The 25,203-nt window shown below is 41.1% G+C and overlaps 1 pseudogene; it reads right to left on the reverse strand.

Annotated features, from left to right (window-relative positions):
- Nucleotides 1–416: 416 nt before the first annotated feature.
- Nucleotides 417–3,195, reverse strand: LOC107830093 (tRNA-splicing endonuclease subunit Sen2-1-like; annotated as a pseudogene).
- Nucleotides 3,196–25,203: the final 22,008 nt, after the last annotated feature.

Below are 25,203 nucleotides of genomic sequence, written 5' to 3' on the forward strand. Positions count from 1 at the left end.
AACAAGCAGATCGATAACGATGAGCCTTATGGAGAAACCAGGATGGAGAAATCTCAACCTAGCAGGATACACTTCTAAGAGCCCCCATGACAATACAGTAAACCTTGAAATGTATTCCCTATGTTTGGCATTTCTATCTTATTAGAACAACATACTTTCTTCATACTTTCATATGCTCCCTTTCTCCCCCAAAGGGAATTGGCTGTAAATCTCGTATGAGTTGTTCTGTTCTTTTTTAATATAATTAATTCCTTTTAGGCTTGGGTTTCTCTTTGAATTGGTTTTGGAGGCAGCTTAGTTCTTTCCGGATGTAGCAACTTGCTATAAGAGAAAAACATTCATGTACGCTTGACTTTTACTTAAAAGAGCATCGAGGGTGAAATAAGAAGGCATAGTTTACCATTTTGCTGGGCATAAAAGTCGGCCCAAAATGCCTGCAACAAAGTAGGAGGAATAAATACAGTATGCAGAGTATTAATAGTAATACATAGTATTAATCGTAATGCTTCTAAATCACATTACAATTGCTAAACTAGTACAACATGTGAAGTAGGAGTTAATCTTGAACCAGACGATCTACTTTTTACTTAGGTCAAACTTAGCTTTTGTTTCGCGGCCTTGCTCCGGACTCCATCTTGTGATTGTTCTCTCTTCAACAACATAGTTATCTAAGCACGACGGAGAAGTTGCACAACTTTGCTGTTGCTCAATATCAAGAATTAGTAACGTTTTCGCCACACTACCACAAAGTCGAAGAGTGCAATGGAAGTCAGACCAAACCCTCAAGCGACCATTTGCACTACCATTTTGTGAAGATAAAGCACCACAGCATATTCAGAATGTACTAGAGCATGATGATGGCTATAGGCAACAAAGTCTACCCCGTACTGAGAGCCCGATCTATCCACCCAGTTCTTACTTCTAATGTGAGAAAAAGCTTTGAATAAGATAGGAAAATCTTCCCTCCTGGATGTCATATGCCTCCATACCTCATCACTGTTCAGTTCAGTGTCATTGTGGTCAACAACCTTAATGCATTTTAGAGAATACTGAAGGTAAAAAGCTTCTTCCATGCAGAGCTGAAACCATTGCTCATTCTTTTCTGCCGTTACCCTGGGCCTACCAAAACATGCACGATTGAGGAGCTCAGTTTGTTCTGTGTCTGCTTTAAGAAGCACATTCGTATCAGAAAGCAGTCCTCGAGAGTTTGAGCAGATCAGAGAAGATTGAAGCTGGATTACTATTTCTGAAATGGGATCTGCAAGAGCTTTAACTTCGGCCCCTTTTCCTTTCCACCTCGGCCCCATTATTCACGCTGACAACAAAAAAAGAGTCTAAATTCACGATATTCCTATTTACACCTGTTTACACAACTAACATTGGACCAAAGAATGCAATCAATCAGTTACATAGCTATACAACACATGCTCATAGAAAAATAGACACCAATTAGAGAATTTTCAAAGTGTAAAGTAAATTGCATTTTGCAACTACGCTTATAAAGTCTTTCCTACAACATTATAGCATTCATGAAATGTTGTGTCTTATTATGTCCAACCTACTTAAACTTAAATCTATGAAATGGTTGTTCCAATGTCATGCTGTGAAAGCACTTTGTCATACAACAATTGGCAGTAGCAAAGTGGTAAAACAACCGTAATAATCCAATTAAAGAATCCATCAAGCACAACATGGCCTAGAGAAAGAAAGCAAACACAATGCACACTCAGTTCAGAAATGATAGCAGCTAAAGAAGAACTCATCCCTCCATAAGCCCAAATGGAGCTTTTCAAGGAGTATATTAAAAAATATGGAAAAAGGGAGCCACCCGAGAGTGAGAGCACTGCAGAGAAACTGCTGAGATTTTTATGGCTACCAATCATTTTTACCCAATTTTGAGGGGTTTCAAGGTCTGTTCATTTATGTTAAATATGAAAACAATCCATAAAAGAGAGAATAGACTATGGGGATCTAATACACTGAAGGGATCAAAGTGTAGGAGGATAATACGCTTACTTGGAGCACTGAACCACCCAAAATAAGGTTCAGACAGAATACCTACCATTCATGTCGCATATAGCTGACCAGCACAGGTATAGTCATGTTAAAAAGTTATGGTAAAATAAAATGTTGAGAAAGTCTCCAATCATTTTATGGATTATGACTTTTTTCTTTACCAGAATCCGTCGCCCTTTTTTTACCAGATGATTTCATAGTTTCAAGTTTCCAGTTAAGCCATTCAAATTCTCAAGTAAGAAAAAAGAAGATTCTGGTTATTTTCTAACTGATACTTGTACGCCCATTTGAAATATCGCAGCAAAGTGATATTCACCTAGAAGATTATCATGCAGAATCTGGATTTGGAACCATTATCAAAACATGTTTATCCACGGATCCAAAGTCAAATAAAGCAAATATCTTCTTCTTCATTCTCTCATTCCCTGTCATATGCACTAACTTAAATTTCAACTTGCAGAATACTTCAACTCCAAAATACTGAGCAATATTTCAGCTATATAATAGCCACACAATCTTGTACTATGTAGATCCTTTGTCATCCGGGTTTGAATTTCTCGTTTATAATAGTAAAAGGCTTTACATTTTGACATATAGGAAAGGTAGAGAAATTCTGTGCAAGAAGAACGCAAAGATTACGCATAAAAACTAAAGATAAAAGAGAGAACCTGAACATAGTAAAAGCATCACTCTACTGAGCAAAAAATCAAACACCTCGCAGGCGGCAAGACATGCGACAACAGACACATTCAACAGCTCAATATGCACAAAGTACATACATCAATCACAAAGTTATGGTCATTAAAAAATAAAATACCTTTATACGGAAGCATCAAACGCAAAGGGCTTCAGACGCATAATCACAGTCAGCTTTCGAACACTTTATGCCTTCCTCAAACTTCTCAGAACCAGACACGAAACTCAGAAGAAAAAGAAAGCAGAAGCAAATTTAATTAATTTAAACCTGAATCAGACTCAATGTGTGGAACAAAGTTGTCTCCCATTGTTTTGATAATAAGTGGAGAAGAAGATCGTGACAGATGGGAAAATATGTATATTGAGTTTCTATGGTTTGTTTAGTTAGATTGATTATTTTATATTATACTAATTTTCCATTTACTTATACATTCAATTTGCTTGCTTGCTTGACTTTGGAGAAGAAGGATTTGGGATTGGGTTGATCCAGATGGGTCGGTTATTTTATAGGTCGGGGCAAATATTCATATACCACCTATATTTCATTAAATAATATTAGCGTATACAGCAAAATCGGAGGATTCAATTCCTCGTCATCGAGGCACCTCAGAGCATCATCTCGAAGTCTCGATACTACAAGACCATGGTCGAGTTTCCGCCCTCGAGGTTCGTCGACACCTGACCTTAGGACAATGTTGATCACGACTATGATAGAAATGGGGAGTTCTCAAGGCACATGGCTAAAACTGACAGAGCCTAATGGATTACTCTAAACACGAATCAGGGTGTCATCTGGCTGTCCCATCTCCGTATCTTTGTCATCAATGAATTTTGTATTATGTTGGGATTCCCCTCCTATATAAAGGGGATCCTTGTCATTTTGTAAGGTTACGTTGCTTCACCTGCTCCACGCAAAATATACAAGAACATTCTCTCTGCTCTCTAATATACTCTCTTGATATTATTGTTTCCATTTATTGTTTATCAATTAATGCTTATCTTTGGCCATAAAGAGCCTTCATTAATTTTATCATTACCGTTAGCCCTACCCCGATTTTCCCCGATAGCTCACAACCGAGCTCTGAAATCGATCTCGAGGCCCCCGAATCGACAAGCTCGAGGCCCCGATTGTTAGCCTATTGGTTTGATTATCATTCTACCCTTAACTCTCATTTCGTTTCTAAGTCTCACATATATAGCATCAACTACTTAACAACTCGCATAAAAATAAATTACATATTTTTAGAGTTCCATCAACAAATTTAATTGTTATTACCATTTTCACAGTAAACAGTTTGACGCCCACCGTGGGGCTAAAAATAATAGTGATTATTTTCTTGCTGGTTTTATTACACAACGCAAGTTACTTTTCATACCTTTTCTTGTCCAAGATATTCAATTCAGGTTGAAATGTCAAGCTCAGTAAATAGAGTTGAAAATGACAATCTTAAAAACCACGGAGAAAACGGTGCTGCTCCAGATGTTGGTGTGCCACCACGAAACCTCGAGAACGCGCCAGGACTAATTCCAGTGGATGTGGGTTCACACGACACCCAACAAGTCGATGTAAGCTCACATACCAACAGGAGAGTGTACCAAGGAGATCCACAAGAAGCTCAGAAAACCCCAACCAGGGAAGAACGGGAGGTCAGCCTTCATGTTATTTTTAAAATGTTGCAGGCACAACAACTGGCTATCGCTCAGCTGCAGAGTTACCAAAAAACTCCTAGCACAGTAGCACCAGGGACAACTCCCCCGGCCGAACAGGTACTGGAGAGATTGAGCAATAATGGGTTGATAGCCGATCCTGCCATCGTAAAGATGCTCGAGGACCTCACCAGAAAGACCGAATCGGGCGAGAAAATGATAGAAGCCAACAATAAGAAGGACAAGACTTACAACTCCAGGGTCGACCAAATTCTAGGAGCGCCTCCAATCTTGAAAGGTGTGGACTTGAAGAAGTTCATACAGAAGTTGTTCCCACAGGAAGCGGCCCCGAAATGCATTCAGAAGAAGATTCAGAATGCCAGACCTTCAAAAATATATTGGTACCTCGGATCCAAACGAGCATGTTACCGCCACATCTGTGTAGTGAAGGGCAACGACCTGAAGGATGCCGAGATCGAGTCCGTCCTGCTGAAAAAGTTCGGAGAAACACTTTCCAAAGGGGCAATGATGAGTTATGATAACTTGGCCCTTAACTCTATAGACTTGTGTACCATACTGGTAGATTCCTTCATAAAGGCACATGCCGGGGCCATCAAGGTGGCCACGAGGAAATCCGACGTCTTCAAAATCAAGCAAAGGGAGAATGAGATACTGCGAGAATTTGTATCTCGCTTTCAAATGGAACGAATGGAACTACCACTGGTCGCCGATGAATGGGCAGTGCAGGACTTTACTCAAGGCCTGAATGAGCAAAGATCAGTGGATTCGAGGCAGCTGAAAGAGAATCTGGTCGAGATTCCGCTGTGACCTGATCGGACGGCCACAACCGATACCAGTCGAAAATCAAGGTCGAAGATGACAAGCTGGGAGCCTCCTCAGGCTTAGTATACCCTAGCAGGCTCCTGGCGAAGGAGTCAAAACCAATCAAAGAAAGATATCAGCCATACACCGAAGACAGACGGAACGCCCCGAGGCGTAACCCACCTCGCAATGATCGAAGGATAGACCAAGGACAGAATCCTTGGGGATAGATTAACAGGGCCAGGTTCGATACGAATGCGGGGCCAACTGAGGCACCTCTCTTATCAAAATAAAACTTCAACGTCGATGTGTCAGACATCGTGTTCACCATCAGCAAAATTAGAGACGCCAGATGGCCTAGGCCTACACAGTCGGATCCTTCCAAAATAAATCATAACTTAGTATGTGAATTTCACAATACACACAACCATAGGACCAAGGATTGCCACCATCTCCGAGAGGTCGTAGCCAGACTACTCAATAAAGGTCACCTCCGAGAATTCTTAAGCGACCGGGCCAAAAATCAGTTTCGGGAAAGAGAGGCGGCCAAGAAGAACGAAACAAATAAACCGCAACATGTTATCCACATGATCTTGGGAGTCAATGATGCTCCCCAAGAACCCGTGATGAGAAGGATAAAAATATCCATCACCAGATAAAAGCAAATCTGGGGGTAGATACCCGAATATGCCCTCACATTCAGCGCAGAGGACACCGAGACCTTGTCTCAAACTCACAATGGTGCACTGGTAATCTCTTTCTTCGTGAATAAATTTCAAATAAAGCGTGTTTCGTAGACCCAGGTAGCTCGGCCAAAGATGCAGCAGTAGTTTTTCTGATTGGGAATGGAAGGAACAAATTAAAGAAGTAAAAGAAGACGAAATGTTAGGCAAACTTAAAGCAAACAGATTTTATTTTCCAAAGTTGCTGCTAAAAGAACCATAAATTAAAGTAGGATATTCAAAGCAAAATAAATAAAATAAGGATCAGTCTGAAGTAGCTAATATACAGACTCATAAAACATGCATTTTGTCACAAGTCAAAAATACCTGTGACAAAGCCTAGGTAATCATTTATTGTCTTCCCGTCATACAACACGTTCAGGTTTCGCACCTTGGTCACCTTGGTGCCCTTTTTGATGTGGGAAATGTTGATGTAGAATTCCTTGACCAAGTGCTCGTTGGAATCTACACATTCACCCAAAAAGTGCCCCCAACCAACTCTCTCCCTAAACTGCCTCCTCACATTGGGGTTGTGAGGTAACAAGTCTCTATCAACAAAACTCCTCTCCGGGATTAACTTCCTCACCGTCCACCATTCTCTAAATTTGTGATAAGCTACCTTACTGACAAATCGGTCCTGCCACACCTCCGGTTTTCTAGTTCTAGCAATCCCGCCAACTTGAGGTTCACCCCTTCTCCTACTTCTCCTTCTCCTCCTACTTCCTCATCGTCTCCTACTGCACCCTCTCCAGATAATGAAGCTGTGGGAGAGGTGGAGTATTCCCACTACCTTCAGCTGAGCCTTCAGACAACCCAGAAGATAAATTCACTGACGCTTGGGCAGTGGGGGAAGGTGAAGGAGTGTTTCTTAGCCTGTTCCTCTCCGGCCAGTCTTCAATGTACTATGACACGGAGTCTGAAAAAATCTCTCGGGAGGGCTCATACTCACTCCCTGACTGGTACAGGCCATGTCTGCAGCTTTGATAATTTTTCTTTGGTTCTTGATGTTTTGCCGGACCTGAGGGGTCAATTTTATCATTTTCTTTCCTTTGCCACGCCGGGAGGACTCTCCCCTGCCTTGTTGTTTAGAGCCCTTGCTTCTTAGTTTCACCATTTTCTGCAAACAAGTTCAATTATGCTTTGTTATTATCAGTAGATTCAATTAAGTTCAGGGTTGCAGAATAGAAAAGGTTGCAAACAGTTGCTGAAGTCACACAGTGCGGACCGCATAAAATGGAGTGCGGCCACACAGAAGGTAATACGGACCGCGCAAAATGGCAATGCGGTCCGCATAGAGGTGGGGTTCAGACTACCCACTCTCTGAACAATTGCTCTGTGGACCGCACAAAATGGTCATGCGGTCCGCATTGAGGCACCGCGGACCGCACCAAATGCAATGCGGCCGCAGTCTTCGAAGATCAGGCTTCAGGACTTTCAGCACTGCGGTCTGCACAAAATGTTATTGCGGACCGCACAAGGGCACCGCGGACCGCACAAAAACCACTGCGGTCCGCACTGAGTGCCCAGTTGTGGCACTAACTTAGGGTTCAAAATAATTTGATTTTAAGTCCAATCTAACACCTAAGTGTTTGCCCAGTGATTTTAACTACTTAAGTCCATATTAAACAAGAAAATTACTAACCTAATCCTACCAGATTGAAAGAAATACGGGAAGAACATTATGAGAAACAAGAAAAGCAAAAAGTAAAAGAAAAATAACAAAATTAACACAATTAAAGGAAGTTAATGTTACCAGATGTGAGAGGAACTGAAAGTTAATGATTCCAAGCAATTAATTATGAGCAAGATGGGAGATGAACAATGATTTTATGAGTCTGAGAGTTGAAAGATCGAAAAGTGTAAAAGGAGGGCCTCATGCCCTATTTATAGAAAAGGACCTGGGGCCCATCTTACCAACCCAGTGCGAACCGCACAGAATGGACTGCGATCCGCACCACATAGCTTGTTTCAAGTTTGAGAAGGCAACCCACTGCGGTCCGCACAAAATTCCATGTGACCGCAGTGGTCCACCGCAGACCACACAAAATGTAATGCGGCCGCGGTGGCAAACTTCAGAGAGTTAGACATTTCATCCTTCACCAGTGCGGTACGCACTAAATGTAGTGCGTTCGTATTGCCAACTTCAGAGACCTGAACACTTTTTCCACTATGTCCTGCACTGCATCTACACAATCCTGTAGTATCTCACAACCAGTTAGTCCAAAAATCAATCCTATACTACAATGAAAATCAAATAAAATCAAGAAGAAAAACACATGGGTTTCCTCCCAAGAAGTGCCTGATTTAACATCGCGGCACGATGCAGGTTACCATCAAATCATTGAGATGAAGAAGTGCCACCACGTGGCTGTCATCAATGTTTCCCAAGTAATGCTTGACCCTATGCCCATTCACTCTAAAAACTTCCTCCACTTTTGTTCTTTAAATCAAGAGCACCAAACGGGGTCACACACACTACTTCAAACAGTCCGCTCCATTTTAACTTGAGCTTTCCCGGTAACAACCGTATCCGAGAGTTGAATAAGAGCACCAAATCCCCCACATTGAACTCTTTGCCCCGAGTATATTTGTCGTGAAGGTATTTCATTTTATCTTATACAGGGACGAACTAGAGTAGGAATGAAATCTGAATTCGTCAAGTTCATTGAGTTGCTCCACCCGAAGATTAGCAGCTACATCCCAATCAAGGTTCAACTTCCTCAAATGGCAAGCTTTCCCAAACACCAACCGATACAGAGACATACCAATCGGAGTTTTGTAAGCAGTTCTATACGCCCATAGAGCATCATCCAACTTCTTAGACCAATTGGTCCTATTTGCATTGATCGTTTTAGACAGAATATTCTTGATTTTCCTGTTTGAGACTTCAACTTGGCCACTTGCCTGAGGATGATAAGGAGTAGACACTTTTGTGGTTGACACCATACTTTGCAAGCAAGGTATCAAAAGCTCTATTGCAAAAATGAGACCCCCCATCACTTATGATTGCACGAGGAGTGCCAAACCTTGTAAAAATACTCTTTTTGAGAAACGCAACCATGCTCCTAGCTTCATTGTTGGGCAAAGCCACGGCCTCGACCCATTTTGAAACATAGTCAACCGCCACTAGAATGTAGGTGTTCCCACACGAGCTAACGAACGGGCCCATAAAGTCAATGCCCCATACATCAAAGATATCAACCTCAAGAATGGTATTGAGAGGCATCTCATCTTTCTTCGAAATTCCACCCGCTCTTTGACATTCGTCACACCTTTTTACAAGATCACTTGCATCTTTGTACAAAGTTGGCCAATAAAACCCACAACTAAGAACTTTGGAAGCATTCCTCGCCCCACCATGATGGCCACCATAGGGAGAGGAATGACAAGCCTTCAAGATACTCAATTTCTCTTCCTCCAGGACACACCTTCGGATCACACCATCTGTGCAAATCTTGAACATATATGGCTCATCCCAATAGAAATCGAAACTATCTCGTTTGAGCTTCTTCCTTTAGTTAGAAGATAGCTCACATGGGATGATGCCAGTCATAAGGTAATTAGAAACATCCGCAAACCACGTCATATCACTTATTGACACAAAAAGTAGCTGATCATCGGGAAATGCATCATTGATCTCTAGGCCATCACATGGTCTTCCTTCATCCTCCAAGCGGGACAAGTAGTCTGTCACTTGGTTTTCACTACCCTTCCGGTCCACAATTTCTAAATCAAACTCTTGAAGTAACAAGACCCATCGCATCAGCCTAGCCTTGGAGTCGTTTTTTGTCATCAAATACCTAAGGGTTGCATGATCAGTGTGCACTATGACCATGGCCCCCATAAGATACGGCTGAAACGTTTTCATTGCAAACACTATGGCCAACAACTCTTTCTCAGTTACCATGTAGTTCTTTTGAGCCTCATTTATGGTCTTGCTTGCATAGTACACCGGATGAAATATTTTGTTAACTTTTTGACCCAAAACTGCCCCAATCACAACGTCACTCGCGTCGTACATGAGCTCGAAAGGCAAACTCCAATTTGGTGTGGTAATGATAGGGGTGATCGTCAGCTTAAGCTTGAGAAGTTCAAATGCTTGCATACGTCCCTCATCAAACACAAACTTGGCATCCTTTTCTAGTAGCTTGCACAAACGGTTTACTACCTTCGAAAAATCTTTTATAAACCTCTGGTAGAACCGCGCGTGCCCAAGAAAACTCCTAACCCCCTTGACAGAAGTGGGGGGAGGAAGCCTTGAAATCACCTCTATTTTGGCCTTATCAACTTCTATGACATGCTTTGAAATTTTATGACCCAACATTATGCCCTCCTCAACCATGCAGTGGCATTTTTCCCAATTGAGTACAAGATTGGTGTCTTCACAACGGGCCAACACTCTATCCAGATTTTTCAAACATTCATCAAATGAATCACCCACCACACTAAAGTCGTCCATGAATACCTCCAAAATATCTTCCACCATATCAGTAAAAATGGCCATCATACATCTTTTGAATGTCGCAGGGGCATTACACAACCCGAAAGGCATCCGAGAAAAAGCAAATGTGCCATATGGACAAGTAAATGTGGTCTTCTCCTGATCCTCCGGAGCGATTAAGATTTGGTTGTACCCAGAATATCCGTCCAAGAAGCAATAGAAGGCACGTCCAGCAAGACGATCGAGCATCTGGTCAAGGAAAGGCAATGGGAAGTGATCCTTGCGGGTCACCTTATTCAGCTTGCGGTAGTCCATGCATACCCTCCACCCGGTGACCGTTCTAGTGGGAATGAGCTCATTGTTATCATTGGTCACCACGGTCATACCACCCTTCTTCGGCACACATTGCACCAGAGAAGTCCACGAGCTGTCATAAATAGGGTACACAACCCCGGCATCTAACCATTTGATCACCTCCTTTTTCATAACTTCTTGCATTGCCTCGTTCAACCTCCTTTGATGTTCCAAGGAGGGTTTTGCATCATCTTCCAGAATAATCTTGTGCATGCAAAATACAAGGCTTATTCCCCGAATATCAGCTAAAGTCCATCCAGTTGCTTTCTTCTACTTTTTGAGCACCGCCAATGTGGCATCTACCTGCATGTTAGTAAGACAAGAGGAAAGAATAACTAGTAAAGTTGAACTAGGGCCTAAGAATTAACACCTGAAGTATAGAGGCAATGACTTCAACTCCAACACCGGAGGTTACTCAATTGAAGGCTTTGTTGGAGAAGTCTTTCTATTTTCAAGATCCAAGGAGATTTTCCTAGGCTCATAAGAATAAGAGCCCATTCCATGTAAAGCATTCACACACTTCACTCGGCCCTCATCATCATTGACATCAAGATTTAACAACACGGCCTCCAGAGGATCTTCCACATTGATCATTGCACTAGTATCATCAATTATCACAGTCGTGACAAGATCCACAAATGAGCACACTTCGGTACAATTGGGCTACTTCATTGACTTGCAGACATGAAAGACTACCTTTTCATCACCCACCCGAAAAGTGAGTTCCCCTGATTCCACATCAACTAAAGCCTTCCCCGTAGCAAGGAAAGGTCTTCCCAATATGAACGGGACTTTATAGTCTACCTCAAATCCAAGATCACAAACTCAGCAGGCAAGATAAATTTGTCCACCTGGACAAGTACATCATAAACAATACCTAATGGTCGCTTCATTGATCTATCCGCCATTTGCAATATCATGGAAGTTGGCCTCGGTGGCCCAATACCCAAAGTCTTGAAAACTAAGTAGGGCATCAAGTTGATGCTTGCCCCTAAATCACATAAAGCTTTAGCAAAATCTACACTTCCAATAGTGCAAGGGATAGTGAAAGTATCGGGATCCTCCAACTTTGGAGCCATTGAATGTACTATAGCACTAACTTGGTGGGTCGTCTTGATAGTTTCACAGTCCATGGATCTTTTCTTTGTCACCAAATCTTTCATGAATTTGGCGTAGCCAGGAATTTGCTCCAAAGCCTCCACCAAAGGCACATTGATGGATAAGCTCTTCATAATGTCAATGAACTTTTTGAACTGATTCTCATTTTTCTGCTTGGCTAGCCTTTGAGGATAAGGTAGAGGTGGTCTAGGCAAGGGTGCCTTGGGCTTTTGCACAACCGGCTCTGGCATGTCTATTACGTGTTTCCTAGATGGGTTGACGTCATTTTGCGTTTCCACCTCGGCATCTTGAATATCAATCCTCACTTCTTCGTTCACATTTTCATCAACCACATTCTCAACCACCAAAGGAACTTCATCTTATTGCAACTTAACTTCATCACCCAAAGCTTGCTTTTGTTTGGAGGCATTCATATCACCGCCTCATCCATTCCTAGTAGTTACCGTCATAACATGATTGTTCCCACCCTTCGGGTTCACTACCGTATCACTTGGTAGAGCACCCCTAGGGCGTATATTCAAGGACTGAGAGATTTGGCCTAGTTGTACCTCCAAATTTCTAATGGAAGTATTGTGAGAAGACTACTGAGCATCTGAATCTGCATTCTTCTTCATCATTTGTTCGAACATCATTTCAATTCTACCCATATCATTGCTAGAAGAACTAGGACCCTGGGATGGAAAAGGTGGTGGATTGCTCGGTTATTGGTACGTTGGGGGCCTTTGAAAGCCTTGCCCTTGATTTCCCTGGTTGTTGTTCCATCTACCCTGGTTGTTGTTGTTTCCCCAGTTTCCTTGATTGCTTCGATTGTTGTTTTGATTGCCCCAATTTGAATTTTGATTATTGTTTCCCCAATTGTTGTTCCCTTGTTGGTGATTGTTCCAATTATTATTGCCTTGTTGTTGATTGCCCCAATTACCTTGGGATCTCCATTGTTGTTGTTGGTTGGAAGAATTGCCTCTTTGGCCTTGATAATTATTCACATATTGTACCTCTTCATTTTGCCCATCATATCCATAATCTTGAAATCCACTACTATCATTGTCAAATTGATCTGAATTCCCTTGGTTCTGTTGTCCTCTTTGTCTTCTTTGGTTCACTAGCATGTTAACACCATCCATGGAATTCACTTGGCGAGGATTTTGGACTTGTTACAACTGTGCCTTTTCTAGTTGGTCCATGGTTGTTGTCAACTCAACTATCGCCTGCCCATGATCATGTAATTCTTTGTGCAAATAAGTGATTGTAGGGTCACCCTGGGGCACATTGGCTCTACTTTGCCAAATGGAGGATATGTCAGCCATCTCGTCAAGAATGGCACAAGCTTCATCATACGTCAATTTCATGAAATTACCCCCAACAGGTTGATTCACTACGCATTGATTTGTTGTGTTGATGCCCCGGTAGAAAGTTTGTTGCAACATATTCTCCATCATATCATTGTTGGGGCATTCCTTCACCATGGTCCTATATCTCTCCCAAATCTCATGCAATGGTTCTGTGGGCTCCTGCTTGAAAGCTAAAATCTCATCCCCAATGCTGCCATATGTACTGGTGAGAAGAACTTTGCAATGAACTTGTCCGCCAACTCATCCCAAGTAGTGATGGAATGGTTGGGAAGTCGCTCAAGCCAATCTAAAGCCTTCCCTCTAAGTGAAAGCGGAAAGAGTCTCAACCGGAGTGCATCATCGGACACATTAATTTGCTTGCTCCTCCAACAGGTATCCACGAACCCCTTGAGATGTTTGTAAGCATTTTGAGTGGCAGCGCCTGTGAAGTATCCATGCTGCTCCACCAATGTCAGCATCACATTAGTAATTTGGAAATTACCCGACCGGATTCAGGGTGGGACAATTGCACTTGCATAGCCCTGGTTTGGGAGCACTCGAGGAACCGTTCTTGGACGTGGTGGAGGAGGGTCTGGAATATTCTCATTAACAATGGCCTGGCGGCCTCTTCGTTGTCCTGGAGGTACAAGAGGCACCTCATCCTCTCCATTATCATCAACCTTCTCCCTCGCAATCACGTTTCCAAGAGGGTCATTAGCATTTAATGTCATTTTGTACCTAAAGTTTTGACACACACAAATTAGTAACAAAGAAGGAAAGAAGAACAAAACACAAAACTATTTAGATAGATAGCCAAAACCGTTATCTCCTTGGCAACGGTGTCAAAAAGTGATCGAGGCCTACCCTTCACTACTATTGAGTAGTGAGAGAGGGTCGAAGCAACATTTACCCGATTTAGGGTCGGGATCGATTTTCACAGAGAGCTAGATGTTGGAGTCAGATATCTATCTAATTTAGAGTCATGTATGTGTTCCAAATTGCACTTCTAAATATTTTGGGGTTTTTGTTTTGCTTCTAATTTTATCAACTACAATGCTAAATTAAACTAGAATAAACTAAGAGTAAAATATTATGGGTTGTTCAAATGGTTAAAAGGTACTAGGGTAGTGACTTTCGCCTAGGTGGTCAATTGACGGATATTTGAGTTTAAGACATGATTGACATATTTGGGGAGTATGATATAACTTTGCACGATTTTACTCGCTCTACACCTCTCGGTGGTTCGAGTGATTTTGCCCGAATTGACTTTCTCAAGACCAATTGGGTATGCAAATTTGCACAAGTAATCAAGGTTCAAGTCGGGTATTACTATCTCTAGGTTTAACCCTTTAATTGGGGCTATCAATCTCTTGAGTACGCCCCAATTCCTTGTTGGACCAATTTCAGAGACTTAGGCTCTCTTTCTCAAGAAGAACCAAAGTCAACTAAACACAAACTAGTGTTTGCAACCAGTAATTTAGCAATTAAACATGAAATTAGCCCAAATATTAAATACCCATAGTCAATCTAGCCCTAAAACACAAGACCCATCAATTACCCACACTAGGGTTGAGCCATAACCCTAACTTATGGGTCTAACTACTCATAATTAGAGAAGAAAATAAAGAAATAGATGAAGAAAAACTCATATTAATTAATTGCTAAATTAAACTTGAAGACTCAATGTTGAACACAACTAAAATTACTCAAAACAGCTAAAATATTCGAACCCACGAGTGCAGCCTTCAGTGCTAACTATCTGCCTGACCTAAAAATGGAAAAGAAGCTATTAATACAAAGCTAAAAAATCTGGACAAAAATACCCCCGCAGGGTTAGTGCGGACAGCAAAAAAAATCACGTGCGGCCGCACTAGGGCTCTGAACTTAAATAAACGGCTCTCTGAACTTGGGCAATGCAGACTGCACAGAATCGAATGCGGCCACGGTGGCTTCTAGTGCAGTCCGCATGAAATGGAGCACGAACCGCATTGGCTTCAAACTCAAAACTGGCACTTCTCTGATTCTTGGCTCTGTGGACCGCACTAAATCGAGTGTGGCCACAGTCACAGTAAATGCAATGCGGCCACATTGCCTGTTGGCCTGGAAATCAAACTCTCTGAACCTCACTTGTGCGGACCGCACAGAATGGTGTGCGGCTGCACTGGCCCTATTTTGCCTGAGCTTTGTCTTGTCTTGGTACTTGTGCAAGTTTCACTCCTTTTTTAGCTGACTTTTGATATCTTGCCACTTTGCTGATCAAACCTGCAATCAAGCACAACTTGTGAGCCTTTTGGGACTATTTTGTACAAATTTCTAATCAAAACATAAGCAAGAAGGAGTATAAAATGCATCAAAATCCCTAGTTATCATTTACCCAGGAGGTGGCTCTGTGCGCTCCATTGAGGGTGGCACATCGTCTAACGTTGGAGGGGGCCTATGCGTCGAGGGCGAAGGCTTGGGTTCAAATGTCAACCTGGAGGATGTTCGTGTGTTTTTAGAATGCCATACTCATGTGAAGGTTAGAGTGGAGGGTTGTGACCGGCATATAGTTGTCCCAGGGGACTACAACTTGTTGTCGAACTGTGATCAGGTGGCGAATGCTCTAGCCCCTTTATGTTCTGCCCCCGAGAGCGAGGCGCTGAAAGCGATGAGCGATATGGAGTTGTCTCGGAACGTCGCCGGCATGGTCTTGCGGGTCGATGTCTTTCTTTTACTTTTCGTTATTGGGTTTGCGTTGTTATTGTCGACTTGTCTTTTTATATTAACTTCTTTCTTGTTATTCCAGACCCTTATCATATAGACCGAGCGCGAGTGCGGGAAAGAAGGAGGATGTCCATCTACGGGAAGATGTCTTCCAAATATAAAAAAATATAGCACTAAGCATCGTGCGATGGCCGACATCTATAATCAGGACCCTGATTTCCAACTGTTCTGCAAGGGGCTTAAACAGAGGGAGGATCAACTGGCGCGCAAGGTTGAGGAGCTGAGGGAACGAGACGAGGACCTTATGAAGGCCATCGCCTGCAACAGTGAACTTGAGGTATCCCTTAAGGTGAAGGAAGATGAGCTCGAGTTAAGTAGAGGGGTGATGGCTGAGAATACCAACTTGCAAGAAAAGGTGGCCAGTTTGACCACCCAATTGGGTAAGAAGGCTACAGAGATTGATGGGCTTATGGGTGAGTTGAGTGTCAGTGCCGATAAGCTGGCGACTGCTATTTCTGAAGCGGCAGTCTTGGAAAATACCCTCTGTACCTATAGGTGGGAACTGACCAAGGAGAAGGAGGCATCCACTCTTAAGGTAGCGGAGCTTGAGGGGCATGTTAAGGAGTTGGAGGCGGAAATATCCGCGTTGACTGGACAAGTGGCATCGTTAAGAACGGAGGACGCGCGTCGACACTCGCAACCTTCTGCGTCTTGTGCCTCGGTCGATCCCATCATGCCCCGTCATTTATATGAGTTGTGGGTACACGTTGAGGCCTAACTCGATGTGTACAAGGCTCTTCACAGCGACGGGAGGGCATCTGAAGTTGAACTTCAGGATATGCGTGCCAAAGCTCAAGCAGCTCACAAGGCATGCGGATATGACCCGCTTACGCCTGACGGAGATGATATCAACTTTGATGATGCGAACCGTCTTAACTCAGACTCTTGGTACGAAGATGTGTATGGTACTATGGACGATGTGTAATTTTTGGTTTGTACTTTTGCTTCAGATTTTTTGTAAGGGCGTCTTTGAGCCTGTTGTAAAGATAGGTACTAGCAATATTTTGTTGTAATGAAAAAATTGTTTTGTCGATTCTATGGCAATATTTGTTATATTTTTGTCGATTTGGCTGATGTCGAACCCTTTCCTTTGGTGGAGGGGTGTTACCTTCGAGCTGGTGTCGAAGTAGTATCTTGTCATAGTTCGAGTGAAGTCAAACTCAATTTTTGTTGATGGACTTGGCCATTGGGAGGTTACCTTCGAACTGGCGTCGAAGTAGTATCCCGTCATAGTTCGAATGAAGTCCAACTCATATTTTTGTCGATGGCCTTGGCCATTGGGATGTTACTTTCGAGCTGGCGTCGAAGTAGTATCCCGTCGTAGTTCGAGTGAAGTCGAACTCATATTTTCTTCGACGGCCTTGGCCATTGGGATGTTACTTTCGAGCTGGCGTCGGAGTAGTATCCCATTGTAGTTCGAATGAAGTCGAACTCATATTTTTTTTGATGGCCTTGGCCATTGGGATGTTACTTTCGAAATGGCGTCGAAGCAGTATCCCCTCGTAGTTCGAATGAGGTCGAACTCATATTTTTGTCGATGGCCTTGGACATTGGGATGTTACTTTCGAGCTGGCGCCGAAGTAGTATCCTCTCGTAGTTCGAATGAGGTCGAACTCATATTTTTTTGATGGCCTTGACCATTGGGATGTTACCTTCGAGCTGGAATCGAAGTAGTATCCCATCGTAGTTCGAATGAGGTCGAACTCATATTTATGTCGATGGCCTTGGCCATTTGGATGTTACTTTTGAGCTGGCATCGAAGTAGTATCCGTCGTAGTTCGAATAAGGTCGAACTCATATTTTTGTCGATGGCCTTGGCCATTGGGATGTTACCTTCAAACTGGCGTCGAAGTAGTATCCCACCGTAATTCGAATGAGGTCTAACTCATATTTTTGTCGATGGCCTTGGCCATTGGGATGTTACTTTTGAACTGACGTCGAAGTAGTATCCCGTCATAGTTTGAATGAGGTCAAACTCATATTTTTGTCGATGGCCTTGGCCATTCTTGATGTTACTTTCGAGCTGGCATCGAAGTAGTATCCCGTCGTAGTTCGAATGAACTCGAATTCATATTTTTGTCGATAGCCTTGGCCATTGAGATGTTATTTTCAAGCTAGCATCGAAGTAGTATCCCGTCGTAGTTCGAATGAAGTCAAACTCATATTTTTGTCGATGGCCTTGGCCATTGGGATTTTCATTCATACATTGGAGATTTGATTATATTCCTGTAGGAAATACATGTTGACTTTGTGCATATAATGGATATTTGGCTATCTACACCTAGTCCCTTCATTACTCGGCCTGGAGATCATGTTGACGGGCGGGGTAATGAACAATACTTCAGACCTCGAGACGTCCCCCTTGTCTCCTGATTAAAAACCTCACCGAGAAAACCTGATTGGGACAAAACCCGGATGATGGAAAAAGAGTACGACTTAGGTGGCGCCTCTTTTCAGAAGTGGAAGTATTTGAGATGGGCGACATTCCAATTGTTTTGGAGTAGTTTTCCTTCCATTATTTCTAACTGGAATGCTCCTTTGTTTGCTGCTGTCGTGATTTTGTATGGCCCGTCCCAGTTTGTTCCCAGTTTTACCTTATTAGGGTATTTTGCTGCTTGTGTTTTAGCTTTGAGGACGTAGGCTCCGACGTTGAGCGGTCTTACTTTGGCCTTCTTGTTATAGTACCTTTCTGCTTGTTGCTTTTGGGCTACCATTCTTAAGTGGTCCATATCTCTTCATTCTTCGACTTCATCTAGATTTTGTAGCCTACTTTCATCTTTGCTTGGTCCGCTTTTGTCGGAGTATCCCAGGCTAGATTCCCCGATTTCGATGGGTATAACCGCGTCAGTCCCGTAGACTAGTGATTGGTGTGGTGCGGAATGTCTATAGTACTTCTTTCATCAGTTCAGGCCATAGCCCCTTGGCGTCCTCGAGCTTCTTTTTCAATATGTTCAGTATCAGTTTATTGGAGGATTAGGCTTGGCCGTTGCCGGCGGAATGGTATGGTGTGGAGAGTATTCTCTTGATGTGCCATTTTTCAAAAAGCTCGATCGTTTTCTTTCCGATGAACTGAGGTCTGTTGTCGCAGCTGATTTCTTTGTGAATCCAGAAGCAACATATTATATTTTTCCATATGAATGCGATAACTTCTTGCTCAAGTATTTGAGTGTATGCACCTGCTTCCACCCATTTAGAAAAATAGTCAGTTAAAACTAAAAGGAAGCATACCTTACCTCGTCCTGCTGGGAGGGGTAAGACAATATTCATCCCCCACTTTATGAATAGCCATGGCAAAGTGACGGAATTTAGGAGTTCTCCTGCTTGGTGTATCATGGGGGCATATTTTTTACACTGTTCACACTTCCTGACGTACTCTGCGACTTCTTTTTTCATGGTAGGCCAGTAGTATTCGGTGCGGATGAGGCACCTCACGAGGGCACGATTTCCCGTATGGGCGCCGCAGTGCCCCTTGTGTACTTCTTCTAGTACTCGCCTTGTTTGATTTGGCCCAAGACACTTGGCTAGGGGGCCGCCGAACGTTCTTTTGTAAAGATCACAGTTTATGAGGTTGTATCTGGCCGCCTGTAATCGAAGCTTTTTGGCTTTTTTCTTATCTTGTGGGAGTGTTCCATCCTGTAAATATGTTACGATACAGTTGTGCCAGTCTCAAGTTAGGTATACAGAATGTACCTCGACCTGGTCTATTAAGGAATGGAGAAGAGTGACCACACTTTCCTTGTTGATATTTCTGGTGGATGCCGCTAGCTTGGCGAGACCGTCCACTTTGATATTCTACGCCCTAGGTATTTGGTCGAGGCGACATTCGTCGAATTCCGGCAGCAGTTTGTGAATTTCTGACTGGTATTTTTGTAGACTCTGTTCTTTGATTTGGAAAGTCCTAATGACTTGGTTCACCACGAGTTGAGAGTCGCAATGGAGGACGAGTCGTCGAGCGCCATATTTGAGGGCTAATTTCAATCCTGCAATCACAACTTCATACTCGGCCTCGTTGTTAGTCATCCTGGGGCATCAAATGGATTGGTGAATTACTTCGCCCGTAGGGACCTCGAAGACGAGTCCCAGTCCCGATCCCAATGCATTAGATGCGCCGTCAGTGTAGAGGACCTAAAGGTCAGAATTTGCAAAAGCGCGGAGTGCCTCTTACTCTACTTCAGGAAATACTTCTGCACTGAAATCGGCGACAAAATCAGTGAGCACCTGCGACTTTATTGCAGTTCGCGGTTGGTATGGTATATCATGCTCACTTAATTCTATGGCCCATTTGGCGAACCTACCCTATAGTTCAGGTTTGTGTAGGATGCCCCTGAGTGGGAAGGTTGTCACCACTTTTATGGGGTGACATTGAAAATATGGTCTAAGCTTTTGTGAAGCTATGACTAATTCCAGAGCTAGTTTCTCAAGGTGGGGGTACCTCGTTTAGGCATCAATTAAGGTTTTGCTGATATAATAAATTGGAGATTGCGTACCTTTGTTTTCGCGGACCAAAACTGTACTTACCGCGACTTCGGAGACTGCTAGGTACACCAGGAGGCACTCGTCCGGGTCTGCCTTGACGAGTAGTAGGGGCGAGGACAGGTACACTTTCAGTTTTCTCAAGGCGTCGACACATTCTGAATTACACTGTAGCCCGTGGTCCTTCCTTAGTACATTGAAAAATTTATGGCATCTATCTGATGATCGTGAGATGAACCTCGATAGGGCGGCTCTTCGTCCACAATTTATGTACCTTCTTTTTGCTGGTTAACATCTTTAGTATTCCTTCGATGGCCTTGATCTGATCTGGGTTGACCTCGATACCCCTTTGTGACACCAAAAATCCAAGGAACTTGCCTAAGGTTAGGCTAAAGGCGCATTTTTTAGGATTCAGTTTCATTCCGTAGAAGCTTGATATGCGAATATTGAAATATCATGAATACATGTATATCAAACTGAACGAGTACGTGGCCATGGACAGTGCCAAAAACGATTCAAGCCAATTTGTGTATCTACTTACAAATAATATTATTGGAGTATTATTATTGTTATTTTTCTCGTGTAATTTCCCTACATATGGTATATGTTAATCTGCATAGGGGTATATTTTGCTCCTTTTTTTCTCCTCTTTCTGTAAATTAATCTGCATATACGTGCCACCAACGCCTAAGGATGACAATCGCTGGTTTTTCATCTTTTTGTGGATTAAAATTTTGAATTGCAAGATCAAAGTTCAATTTCATTTTTTCCATCCCCAACTCATGAGAATGTTATGCAATAGTTTTATAATTTCCTAAAGAACACCTTTGATAAATTTCTATTTATATATAGTTGATATACTGCAATAGAAAATCTATTGCAATGCATAAATAAGAATTTAATTAATTAAAATCCACTTTGGGAAAGGATTTAGTGGAAACCACAAAAAACAAAATAGTACTTTTTCCTTTTAGAATTCAAAAACCACAACCATGTGTTAAATCAGGTACAATCTAAAATTCTCAATTACTAAAGTTGAATTGAATTTTTTATTTTAATAAAAAATTTAAGACATGAGTCAATGTTTAAGACGAGAGTTTGCCCTTTTTAAAAGAAAAAAAATCCTTCTTCGGTGTTAATGTGTGATGTTTTTTTGTGGTCTTTTTTTCTTCTGAATTCTCTGTCTCATGTGGATGATAGCAGTAAATAAATTCTTACCATATTGAAAAATTTCGTAAAAATTGCACGGAGCGTCCTATTTGGTCGCCCCATTTAACTTATACCCATTTTTTAAAAAACTTTTAACTTGTACCCACTTTTAAATAACTTCAGCCCCCTTTCTCCTCCTCCTTCGTTTTATTTCTTCTTCTTCTTCTTCTTCTTCTTCTTCTTCTTCTTCTTCTTCTTCCTTCTGCTGTTGTTGGTGCTGCTATGGAACTAAAGAAGGAGCCATATATTTCATTGTCATACGTCTTTGCTATATTTCTTTCTGATATTATATTTTTGTTATATAGACTACTTTCTAATTACATTTAAAAAGTTGCTAAACTTTGAGTCGGGTCAAAAACTAGCCATTCCTCCTAATTTTTTCTGTTTCATTTGGGATCAAAGATGCATCGACCCGTACTTCATTTTGCTTTTTCGTTTTAAAAATGCTCAGATGGAGATTTTGAATTGTTGGAATGGTAATAAACTTATTTTAAAGATAAAACAATATTTTTCCAGTGTAAATATCCTATGACACTTCCCTTAGGAACTTAAACTGAGTAAAAATAGAAATTTAACATATTATCTTTAGGCAAGTACTGAACAGGTTTTACTCCTCCTCCTTATCCTTCATAACAAATAGTTCCAATTTGTTATACAGTGCCGAAGTTTTTACAAATGAACTAAATAACTCAGCTCTAGAGCTGAAGTTCGACTGTTACAAAACAAACTGAAGTTTGCCAGTTACAAAAACAAAAACTTCAGCTCTAGAGCTGAAGTTCGCCAGTTACAAAACAAAAACTTCAGCTCTAGGCCAGTTACAAAACAAAACTTCAGCTCTAGGCCAGTTACAAGTTATAAAACAAAACTTCTTAAGTTCGCCAGTTACAAAACAAAAACTTCAGCTCTAGAGCTGAACTTCAGGCCCGTCTACTAGAATGCTGAAGTTTTGCGTGATTACCTTTGTTACTTCAGTCCCGTATGCTGAAGTTATGCGAAAAAGTGGGTACGTTTGCAATTTTTTTGCAAAACGAGCACAAGTTAAAATGTGACACAAAAAGCGGGTATAGATGCAAATGCCCCAAAACTTCAATGAAACGATGGGGGCCAACTAATTAAATTAATGAGAGATTTAATGTTTGTAGCCTGGAAATAGAAAGCCTTTTAGGAAGTGGTTTACTCTCCTTATGAGCTACTCCCTCCGATTCACAATAAGTGACCAATTTGCTTTTTCATTTTGGTTCAAAACAAGTGTCCAGTTATGTAATCAAGAAAGAATTCAATTTGTTTTTACAAACCTCTATGTACATATCCCTAAAAAGTTTTCTTATTCCTCACATTAAATGTTTAATTAGGGGTAGTTTAGTCATAGTACGTACTTTTGCATAGAATTTAGTATTTTTTTAATGGGCATGCTAAAAGCAAATTGGTCACTAATTGTGAATCGGAGGAAGTATCAGGTAATAAAGGGGGATTAGTATTTATACTCATTTTTTGGGTCACGTTTTAACTTGTGTCCGTTTTGTAAAAATATTGCAAGCGTACCCACTTTTTCGCATAACTTCAGTATACGGGGCTGAAGTAGCAAAGGTAATCGCGCAAAACTTTAGCATTCTAGTAGACGGGCCTGAAGTAGCAAAGGCAATACGTTGAAGTTTTTTTGTCATGGATAAGATGCTGAAGTTATTTAGTTCATTTGTAAAAACTTCAGTAGTAAAATAACTGAAGTTTTTTTGTCCTAGATTCATTAGTTTTGTCATAAAACTTTTTCAAAACTTCAGCAGAAGATGCTGAAGTTATTTAGTTGATTTATAAAAAATTCAGCACTAAAATAGCTGAAGTTTTTTTGTCCTGTATTCATTAGTTTTGCCATAAAACTTTTTCAAAGACTTCAGCAGAAGATGCCGAAGTTATTTAGTTCATTTGTAAAACTTCAGCACTAAATAAGCTGAAGTTTTTTTGTCATGGATAAGCTTTTTCAAAAACTTCAGTAGAAGATGCTGAAGTTATTTAGTTCAAAAAACTGCAGCACTATATAAGCTGAAGTTTTTTTGTCCTGGATTCATTAGTTTTGTCATAAAGCTTTTTCAAAAACTTCTGCAGAAGATGCTGAAGTTATTTAGTTCATTTGTAAAAACTTCAGTACTATATAAGCTGAAGTTTTTGAAAAAGCTTTCTAACATACTAGATAAATAATCACCTTATTCTTTCATAGTGTATTACTACTATAAAATAATCAGATTGTCAACAATATCTAAAGCATAAATTTTGGAAACAATAAACATGAAAAGAATAGAATTACGTGAAAATATTCATAAATTATTGTCTACTAACTTACGTAATTATTTATAATTTATTTTTAAATAATCTGATAAACATACTTATGGCAATCATCTCATGAACTGAAGTTTCATAGCAGCACCAACAACAGCAGAAGAAGAAGAAGAAGAAGAAGAAGAAGAAGAAGAAGAAGAAGAAGAAGAAGAAGAAGAAGAAGAAGAAGAAGACGAAGAAGGAGGAGGAGGAGGAGGAGAAAGGGGTCTGAAGTTGTTTACGAAGTGAGTACAAGTTAAAACTTTTAAAAAAAATGGGTATAGATTAAATGAGGGTGACCAAATAAGGCGCTCCGTGCAATTTTTACGGTAATAAACTGAAAAATAAATAAAATAATGAAGCAATTAGGCCCGTATGCCGGTGGATGATGTTCTGACCTAGCCTTCAAGAACAGTTTTTTTCAGCAAGCTGCTTTGAAACTTAATCTACTATGGTTTTTCTACTTTTAAATGTCTAGTACGTACTCCCTCCGTTCACTTTTACTTGACATGCTTTGATTTTTCACGCCCATTAAGAAATAATAAATCAAGTGCATAATTTACCATGATACTCATATTAATTGATGCATATTTTATTGGTTTTAAGAAAATAATTTGAAATGAGTAATAAATATTGTGGATATAACAAAAAAATAAATTATCTTCTCTTGATATGTGTAAAATGACAAGTAAAAATGAAAATCTATTTTTAGTATACATGCCAAGTAAAAATAACGGAGGAAGTACAATTATTGTTCTCTACTAAGGAAATCATGATCTTGAATTGCCAATAACGTTACCCATCCTGAATTTAATGAATGCAGTTGCCCTGGTTTGAGGAAAGCATAAGCTCATGATGATGTTTGAGGGAACTTTCTTGTCCTTAAATATACTACTCTATTACTTATTACTATATATAAATGAGAAGAGGGTGTACTAACACAGCTGAAATAGGTTGTACGAAACGTTACTTGAGGTGTACTTTTGTTGGGACAAACAGAGATCATTGGTGCATACACGTGTATACGTGTCATTTCCTTGTAGCTGTTTTTCCAGTACTTATTTGAATATATATACTTTGAGATCTTGTGGCCAAGGACAATTCCTTCCTCAACCATGAAATGACATTTCTCCCAATCACCATGTTTGTTTCGTCAAATCTTGCCAATACTTTATCCAAGTTTGCTAAACAATCATCAAAATAATTCCTGACCACTAAAAAGCCATCCATGAAGACTTCAAGGTAATCCTCCACCATGTCCGTGAAGATATCCATCATCACCTTTGAAAAGTTGCTGGTGCAT

This window comes from Nicotiana tabacum, chromosome 3, assembly GCF_000715075.1.
Source record: "Nicotiana tabacum cultivar K326 chromosome 3, ASM71507v2, whole genome shotgun sequence".
Classification (NCBI taxonomy): domain Eukaryota; kingdom Viridiplantae; phylum Streptophyta; class Magnoliopsida; order Solanales; family Solanaceae; genus Nicotiana; species Nicotiana tabacum.